The sequence below is a fragment of the Pocillopora damicornis genome, chromosome 14 (assembly GCF_964200805.1).
Source record: "Pocillopora damicornis chromosome 14, jaPocDami1.2, whole genome shotgun sequence".
Classification (NCBI taxonomy): Eukaryota; Metazoa; Cnidaria; class Anthozoa; order Scleractinia; family Pocilloporidae; genus Pocillopora; species Pocillopora damicornis.
In genome coordinates, this window is record NC_142683.1 from 16,611,210 (window position 1) to 16,621,670 (window position 10,461).

At 37.9% G+C, this 10,461-nt stretch overlaps 1 long non-coding RNA gene across 3 annotated transcripts in view; it reads right to left on the reverse strand.

Moving 5' to 3' along the window:
• Window positions 1–10,461, reverse strand: part of LOC149034742 (uncharacterized) — a 367,942-nt gene that overhangs the window by 192,721 nt on the left and 164,760 nt on the right. The gene's annotated exons all lie outside the window — the stretch shown is intronic.

Here is a 10,461-nt window from a genome sequence, read left to right on the forward strand (position 1 = left end):
TGTGACAGTTTTTATTCAAATTCCCTAACGCCAGTCAGGCAGGGTTAAACCCCCTCCCCCCCCCCCCCCCCCACCCTCTTTGGCTTGGATGAAGATCAAATGCTTGTGAGTTGCTCGAGGAGAAAGGAGGGAATGTTGAAGGTTTCAAAGTGATTATGTTTCATTAAAATAGAAAGATGATGGTACCTATGATGCAAACTTACAATGGATTTTATATGATGATCAAATAAAGTCTTAACTTATTATAACTTTGTGTTATTGCTCTGCACTGTTAGAAAAGAAAATAACAAAGGTTTCTGTGTCATAGATCTTCTCAATGACAGCATATTGTAATCATAGAAGAGAGTCATGACTGGCCAAATATCCTTTAAAGCGGTCATACACTGTATATATCCTTTTCCACATCCGCTGGCATTCTTGAAACTGATAGACTAGAAATTGTTCTAACAATTACTGAAGCCGAAGTTGAACCTAGCTCACCTCGTAAAGTATCCTCGTCAAAATCTGGTGCATTTTCTCTGTCAGGTAAGTCTTCATTTTCACATGGAACTTTAATTGAACTTCTTCCTGTAGCCATAGCAACTGTAAGAAGACTGATGCTTCTTAAAAAGTTGTTCTTTTAAGTCATCCTGGCCTGAAAAAAAGGTGATTGAAAATGGTTGTAAACATCAGTCCAACATATTACCCAGTTGCAAAATAAATATTTTTTCCCTTCTGAGAATGGGAGGGATACATAGACACAAAATCAGAAACCAATTAAGAGCTAATGTCAACATGCATCAGACAAACGGGGGCAAGTCGCCCAAATTCGTTTTATTTCCTACATCCATATTTTGTAGCCCAATATGCCCCAATAATTGTGGTGTAGTTTTTTGGTGAAAATATATTTTAGTTTTTGAGAAATGATTTTTTTCGTTCGACCGCTCAAATATGCAAATTTTCGCTCTGAATATTACCCGTGTCGTGTGACCTCATGTAGCGAATTTACTTGACCTCCGGTATTTCTGTCGGCATAATCCTTTGTTTTATCATCTAAACTAAACCCCTGACATTATTGATTATTTTTGTCCGACATACTTTTTCTATGTCGAAAAGTAGCATCAAAACAAAGACAGTTTTGACAGTGACCGATATAACAGAATCTACTGAGCTTCTTGCTTTTAAAAAACAAATGGATGGTTATAAAGTTACTGTAAAAATTTTCTTGTGTAATTGTGTTGTTCTATCGTGAGACGAACTCAAAGTCCGACAAAATTTACTTGCTAGCGACAATGAAATATACATGGTGTGCCTACTTGTCGCCACCTTTTATTGACATATCGAGACATAAATCACTACAATTTGTAAAAAAAATCTAACATAACACTCTTACCTAGTTTATTTATGATTTTATAAGACCAATAAGCCGTTTCGGTCATTATATTACGCTTGGGTATTTACGTTGTGTTTTCCCCTATCCCAGTTATGTGAGAAGCTAGTCACGCAATAATTGATACCAACACAAATGAATATTTACCCTGTGTGAAGATTTTTGTTTATGTTGAATTGACAATATTACAACATGTTACTTTTGTGGTCACTAATCGTTGTTTCAGTGGCAGCGTAGCAGTTCAAAGCGGGCTGTTGCTTCAACGCTATTGAAATTTAGAGTGTTCTGGCAGGAAAGCAAAGCACGATGCTCTAGGAATAAAAACTCTTGGGGACCTTTTACACGATATCGAAATGAGTTTTGTTTAAGAAAGAGTTCATCCCGGTCGCCACATGATACCAGAGTAAAATTATTCGAAACGAGTCATTTCTGAATGAGTTTATTGAGGTTTTCATTCCAGAACGAAACACTTATTTTGGACGACCTTTTGTACCTGTATAAAGTAAACGCGGTACGACACTCATATCTGTATGAATCCTCTTTAGGAGCGAGGGAAGCATAGAAAAGGGACGTAAATACTTGTTTTTACTAATTGTTTTTATAATCTAAACTATCTTGCATGTAAACGCGGTATGAAATTCATTTCATTCCAGGATGAAACCCATTTTGGAATAATGTAAAAGGTACCTTAGGAACGGACCATTAGATTTTTGATGCGTAAGGGGGGGGGGGGTGTTTTGCCAATTGCACGATTTGTTTTCTTCCATTGAGCCCGTGCTCGATTTTTTTCGGGGGTTATTGCCCAATACCCCAACACCCCTCTTCCCCCCCCCCCCGTCCCGCATCAAGAATCTAATGGTCCGTCCCTAAGATGCTATCGGGTCCTACAACTTTTCCTGTGATGAAAGAATTTGGATATATATGTATTACTCGCGTTGTTGTTGTTGTTTTTTTTACATTACCGAGCGAATTTCAAGTGATAATTTCAGGAAGTAAGAAGCAATATTTATTCATCATCTGTATGTTGCAAGTTCATATAATTTGTAACAGCAGCAATTGCAATGCTCCGAAGAACTTTGAGTACACCACAGTCAGGAGGTATGGCACTAACGTAATGACTCGGATTAATAGTAATGTTTTTTTTCTTTCATATTAGACTATATCCTTTTGTCATTTCAAACTAAACTAATAGATAAATATTCGCCATCCAAAATGCCTTCAATGAAAAACTCGAACGGGTAGCACGTGATGCACTCATGATTTTATGTGGAACAAACAAATGCAATTAGGTAATCTCATTTCAAATTTTCGTAAAATTTTCGACTCGAGTTATGACGAACAAGAACGAGGAGCATGTGATTCACTCTTTAATATGTGTAGGAGAAAAAAAGAACAAAGACGATCATTTATTCCAAAATGTGTGTGCGAGCTGGATTTAGGCTTATTTTCATTTTCCACAAGTGTGCTGATAAATATTCAGTTACGCTGTGTTCCTAATATAACCTACATTTTTTCAAAAGAAGTCAAATAATGAAGAATTTTTATTTTGATTTGTCTTAGATTTTTTCTTTTGAATTTTTCTCTGACTGAAAATACCTGCTTAGTTTTGTATCATTTAATAAGCAAGGAGCGTTTTACATCTTCCCCTCGAAACGTGTTTGTGACAACTGCTTCCTCTTTCAATTTCTATAATCAGAACAGGATGTAACACGTAGACGGTAGTTTATAATCAAAATAAAAAGGAAAAAGGCTTCAGATTATCTTGTAACACTCAGTTCTCTCGGTTCTCACTAAATATCCTTCGGAAAAAATGGAGTAAGCAGGGACGCAGCACTTTAGATCGATAACATTTTCATAACTTGCTCTTGTCTGTGATCATATGGCCTAGTGTGTTGTTGCCGGCTCACTTTGCTGAAAGACCTATATGAAACCAAGACCCCACGCCTCATACCGGATTGTCTATATTTTAGAATGTAAAAAGTTACTGATGGAACACTGCGAGTGGGTGAGACAAACCACTTTGTTTAGGTAATTATTTCAGACCTTACCTTAAAACGACGTTTCGTCAACGACGGAGCGTTGAATTCGTCCTGTCAAATTTGTAAAATTTTCCAAGACCGAAGATATTTTGATGAGTTCTTCAGAAGGTGACTTATAACACGAACGGTGTCGAGAGGGTACTCTTTTCTTAGTGGTCTCACGACGTAGGAGTATTTGATTTTATTCCTCTGAAATTTAGCTCGCGATAACTTAGAAACAACGCTTCGAGCTGGGGATGGCGAGCGTTAAAAATTTCTCGCTGCCACCAAAGATGTACACTTGACCGCGACAGGATGAAAATGACTCACTTTTTGTTTCACGACCATACTGATGTTTTTACCATTGCGTGACATTCTCTAGAAGACCAAAAGTTACACAGGACGAAATTGCAAGAATCCGTAAACGGAAACGTGGCAGAAACATGTTAAACCGTTCTGGAAACACGACGGATAACCTGTGTTTCCGTTACCGGTTTCGTGACGTTTTCTCGCGTTTCCGTTGCTACGTATACAACGGAACCGGACCACTTTTTGTGCATGTTAAACATAACGGAAACATGGAGTTGCATGTTTCCGCCACGTTTCAGAAATACGGAAACATGTGATTTCGTCCTGTGTTAATGACACGTTGTGAACTTTTCCGAGGAAATGAGTCATAAATAGTGAATAATACACGGGCGCGCGTAGATGCGAATTTGGTTGATGGAATACAATTCAAGCACGTGAAAAATTGCCTAATGTTCATGTAGTGCAATGATTGGGTATGTTCAAATGGACTTTGGACGTTGTTTTTATGGTACGTGATGGAACGTGATTTGTTAGGCGTGTTCGTTGCGCGTAAAGGAGCCGTAAAAACACGTTTGACTTAAAAATAAAACAAAAAACGAAATGCGAAACTTTCATGTCCCGATAAATATCGACCTTAATCAGCGAGGCTCTCGCGAAGACCACAAACCACCTCACTTATCAGATGAGCCGAAGATTTCTGGTTAATGTCATTCTTTGTGCACAGTTCCCTGATCCATGACATCATCTATAAGAACATAGGTATGCGTAGCATGGGCGGGTTGAGATGGGACACTTTGTGTACCTAATGTTTTCATTTTTGTAACAGAAAAAGAGCATGACTTTCGAACGGACGAAAATATCGCGTTACTTCACCTTGAGAGAAAGAAAAAAACTTAATTTATCTGAACTCACACCACAGGCAGCCCAAGCTCTAGCTGCAAGATTATTATCTTGCGAAATAAGATTCATGGTGATTTTTTCGTATTTTTTCGGATTTTCTTTATCTGGCGGTGACATACCTGAGTATTTTTATGAGTTGTGCCTTATTTTGACTTCCCCCACAGGCTCGTCAAATTCAAACAAGGAGTGAAAATACTAGGGAATACTACACACCAGTGAATAGTCTACAAGGTTATTTATGATCCAACTGCTTTTTTTTTTCCGCTAAGTCTTTCTGCTCATTTCTCATAAGGCGGGAAAAGCAAAGTGGATAGAGAAGCGCAGCGTGCGCAGCCGACCGGTTAAACAGGTTTTTTTACAGTACATATATAACCAACTGTACACATGCGCTATATACATATTTTCGCGTTATTTGAACTCTACCTTGTGTTGTTGGATTATAAAACCAAATTGTCTTGTTGTACCCCTCACCGACGCAGCACCACAATTTCCCTTAGAAACTAAACCCATTTATTCATACGTTGTTAATTACAATGCCTGCAGCTGGTGCGAGGCCAAAAGCAACCAAAATATACTTAGTAGACTGCACTTGGAGTAGAAATCTCCCAAAAACTAAGCATACTTCGTATACACATACCCTAACATTACTAAAATACTTCTCGAGCGCTTCACATGACATTATTCTCTCACTTTCATACGATCTGGCTAGCTATACTTTATTTTTAATATTTTTACATTTTTTTTATTATTTTACGTTTTTCCAGTCTATCGAGTTCATGTTCCATATAAAGCCGTTTTCTTCTTGATTTGTGTTCTTTGTTGAAAGAAATTTGATCATATGAATTAACGTTTAAGCGTTTGACAAAAATGAAATACCGTGTGCATAAATCAATTGATTGAACAGCTCGTTAAAAGGAAATGTGTAGCAGCGAGAGAGGAGAATTAACAATCAGATCTTGGGAGTTAAGGGGTTTAAGTCTTTTGGAGTGATAGAATTATCACTAGTTCTTCGGATTAGATAGAGCTACTCTATCAGATTAAATCGTTTTGTAAAGAATCCTTTGACGGTGGTATATATGCTTTGATAACGAAAATCTGAAAAGGAAAGGCGAAAATTAATTAATATGACATGAGCCCCAAAAAATGTTTAGCGAAGACGTACATCAATCAACAAAAAAGTCTTCCTCGGCGTTACTTCCTAGTTCGCAGAAAAGAGTATGCGTAGCCTACATGCTAAAGTTTTAAACTGCTTTCCCCTATGAAGGAGACTGTCAGCGTAGCTCAGATCAGTGAACAATAGCTTTGTAAAATTAGTTTAAAACATTTGCGCTCGTTTTCTATTCACCTGGAATTAGAAATGTGAATTCAAACTTTCTGTGTCCCTAGATATAGATTGTGAACGCAGTCTCGTCTGGCTACCACGATCGCAAAACACCTTAGCGATCTCGCGTTTACCAATTTGTTCACCTTCCCTGGAAATGGTTTCTTGTTGCTGTTCACCTTCCTCGAGTGTAACATCAACGACACCACTGTCTTTTACCGCACCTACAAGAGTGGGAATCTCCACTTGTCCTGTTTGCAGTTGATTATCAAGGACATTCGTCTCAACCATACCAGTTACTTCCTGCAGGCCACTGAGGGGGAGGAGCAGGGCCAGGAAGCAGGGGAGGGACCACTGTGGATTTTTTAGCCATTCCTTGAGCTATCATTACAAATGCAGGACCAACTGAACTAAAAATTAAGATGTATGGGAATGATTTTGAATTCAGAAAACTGTTGTTTTGCTTTTCAAAAAAATTATTTTCAACCTGACAACAATAGAGGAATATCTTCCATAAAGTAATGACATAAGCACAAACAGATGACTTTTGTCATCTCAAGTCATAGTGACTCAGAATAGCTACGATCTCATCTTACTTTATTATTATACTATTATTTCTTAATCCCGACCGACAAACCAAGAACACGACAGAATGACTTAGCCAGGTCTCGAACCCAGACCTCTTGACCCGGAGTCCAGCGCACTAACAATTACGCCATCGTGTCTCCCTCATAGGGGTAAAATCACGTGATTAATATGGTATTTTTGTTGATAGCCAACAGGATCGGATATGAGGAAGACACGTAACATGTAAATCGCTTTTTAAGAATCTGTTAGCTTGGTCAATCGCTAATAAGCCCATGAAAGGAAGATGACGAATTAAGTTATAAAAGCATTTGGAAGGAGATAAAACATCACTGGATGCAGTTGAAGACCATGCAAAAGACCAGGGTGTTAATACAGAATCAACAAACTGATCTTTTTATTTTTGAGAGAACGTGAGAAAATGCATGTATTCGTGCGAAGTCTAGACGTGAAAAAGTAAACAAAAAGAGTTAAATTTCCTGTCAGTTACTAGCCATATTTGCCCTTCGTCTACAATAAGACAGCAAGTATTCAAATGAGCCAAAAAAGTTGAATTGTTACTCTAGCAGTAATTAATATTTCAGCTACTATAACTTCTCTGTCTATATACCTTAGTGTACCTCATTGTATCAGGAGCCTATTCCTGATTATATTCAATGCAATTTGTGTCTTATTTCTTTATCGGACGGTGTTCAATTCACTCTTTTTTACACAGTAAATGAAAAGTAAACAATTTCTATCATCCAGCAATTAACAAGGCGTTCCTAACCTTGAGTACACTTAATTACGTTGTCCTCAACTCAATTTTAAAACTGTGACATGGCGACAAAATTGACTCTCTCTTCAGCATTACTCTTTTCGTAGAGGAGGGAGGGGAGGGGAGGGGGGCTTCAGAAAACATTCCAGCTAGGACTCGATCAGATTTAAAATCTCAAATCGATTTGCTTTCCCTCGTAAAATAGAGAGGCGATCAAAAACATGAATAAGACCCAATTCCTTTGTAATTTGTGTCTGATCTGACTCCCCTCCCCTAGTACCCACTAATTGACCAAATTATTTTTTATCCCACACCCCTCAGAACTAACCTTACACCTAATACGTAAATTAAGAATGAAATTTCCTCTACAGAACAGTCGAATTTAAGGTATCTTTTCGCTTCCGAAAGCTTAAATATTCGGAACTGCTTTGAAATAAGCTGAAGACTGTAGACTGCTAAACCTTCGGGAAGACTATGTCATTATCAATTAGCTTACTTTTCGCAAATTAGCGGAATTCATCACTGGCGGTCCTGTCTCACACTGAGAAATTGTGATACGAATAACCCGCCGTTAAGAACTGGAAACTCAGCAGCAATTTCCTGTCTCGTTTTTATTTTTCTGTTTTAGGGGAAAAATGAGCAAAACGTCACTAGGTGCCGAGGTTATTTAATAGATTCTTATAAGGTGAAAAGAAAATAGCAAAAAACGAAATAATTATAAAACCGCTAAATCATCAATAGCAAGATTTTCCCTTTACATCACCAAAATGATTTGCTCAAATTGTCGGAACTACAAATATATGTGTGAAAAGTTCAAAGAAGAGTGCGTTACCAAAAATTCACCTCCACTGGAATCTTCGGGATAATAGAAAGAGAGGGCGACTAAGGAACACCTGTCATCGTGACCTCGAGGTTGACATCAGAAAGACCAGCCACTCATGGATCCAGGTAGAAAGGATGGCCAGAACAGAGATCTCTGGCGGACTGTTGCTGACGGCCTATGCCCCAGGAGGAGCGATATATATATATATGTATATATATATATATATATATATATATATATATATAACAAATAGATTCCACGTTGCCGTGCGTCTGTTTAGTAATAGATCACAGATGACGTCAAAATGCAAAAAAGTGGTGCACGAGGCGCAGCCGAGTGTGTCACTGATGTTCTTACCACATTTTGACGTCCTCTGTGATCTATTACTGAACAGACACACGGCAACTTGGAATCTATTTGTTTATATAATAAAGAATTAAAATAGACGGAAAAAAGTTCTAAAAATGACGTCATCTATACGTCTGTCCTCCAATAGATCATAGGTGAGAACCAATCAGAATGCGTTCATAAATGAGCTTATTATATAAATAAATATATGTATACATATATTTGTATACACAAGTAAAAAGTTCTGTCTGACGAGCGCTTAGGCGCGAAACTTAGAGTCACAGAGAATCGATGCGTCCTCTTTAATTCTTTAACTTATGTATACTTAGCTCTGCTACTACAGAATTGAGCACTTTATGCCAAGGTAGACTCTACCCCCACATTTATATATATATAGATAGATAGATAGATAGATAGTTAGATAGTTAAAGATATATCTATATTTGTAAAGTATATAAACCATCGTTTATACACTTTACAAATTTGCATTATAGGCGTGGCGGTAAGTTAAAATTATTTGTTCAATTGCTACGCAGTAACGCTTTGTTTCTGTGGGGGCATGAGCACACGAGTTCATTACGTTTATTGAGTGGTGAGAATTCAGGTCGGCAGATGAGAAGTAATTTTTCTTTCAGGCAGAAGTTGAACCTCTACCTCAAAGAAAAACTACTTGCCGACCTGAATTATAACCTCAAAGAACTTGTAATTCATATCCGAATGTCGCAGCTTTCGACAATTTTAGATGTTCAATGTTGCTATTAAGAAAATTTGTTAGGTACATTAAAGGCTGTTATCAACTGGAACGTAGAGTAAACATTTGAGTCTGAGTTTCATAGCCCTTTAACAGTCCTTTTATTAGATTTGCGTGCACTAGAGACGTCATCAGAAAATAATGGAAAAGTATTGTTCATACTTCCGAGTTACGCATCCGTCCTCCAGGTTTCTCCGCTGAGGTCGCCGGTGAATAAAATTAATGTATTGGCAGGAGCCCATTACCCGGAGCCTCCATACCAATTGTACTCTTGAGTCAACCCTGTCATGTATCTTTTTATTTTTAGAACTGAGATACGTGTGTGCGTGTGTCTTATTGTGGATATTGTGGCAAAATGGGAGTAAAATTTATTAGCTAAAGTAAACGTGAATCGAATTTCAATTATTCAGAATTGATAACAACGTTCATGAATGATTTTGTTTTAGACTTTTTGAGTCCAAGCCAAGATTTCAAGACATACTTCCCCCCTTTAAGAGTTTGAAACTTGAAGCCGTAATCAACTCTCGATCTCTGTATCTTCACGTCAGACGAGTCATGAATGCATTGGAAAATGCTGCGTTTTCTTTATACGACGCAGAGGTTTTCATCGAGTATTTGAGGAACCTTGGAGAGAGACATAAAACATGACCCGTGAGGCTGGAACATTTCGATGTATTCTATTATGCCGATCAAGGCTACTTACGGGTACATATTGTTGTATAGCGCTGTATAGTGATGTAAACTGCAGAAGAGGGCAGTATAGAGCTATCTAGGGTTACATATCGCTGTTTGTGACCCATCAATTTTTTTTGCTCGCGCGCGATTGGTATAAACGCAGCAAGTGACTGAAAATCCCCCAGCTAAAACTGGGTGATATCCGAGAATACAACCCAAGCGATATTCCCAAATTTGCAAACCTTACGTCCACCACGATAAGTCTTCATTTCAAACTTCATTCAATTCAGGATAAATTAGTCTTATCATCTGAGTTGATTACGTAAATTGAAAGCTCACGTTTCGAGCGTTAGCCCTTTGCAATCGCTCTAATGAAGGGCTAACGCTCTTTATTACTCCCTTTATTAATTGAACTAAGTAAGCTGTTCATAAACATTTTTCAAGTGCGTTGCAAAATATTTGAAGGATAAAAAACACAATAGCCTCTACTTTGCGCGAAAATATGCACGTATATTTTTCCTCGGACGTTATATGTCCCTCGCTCACAGTTTTCGCATCTTGGAACAAACAATGTCCGCAGACAAATATCCAAAACTATTTTCGCG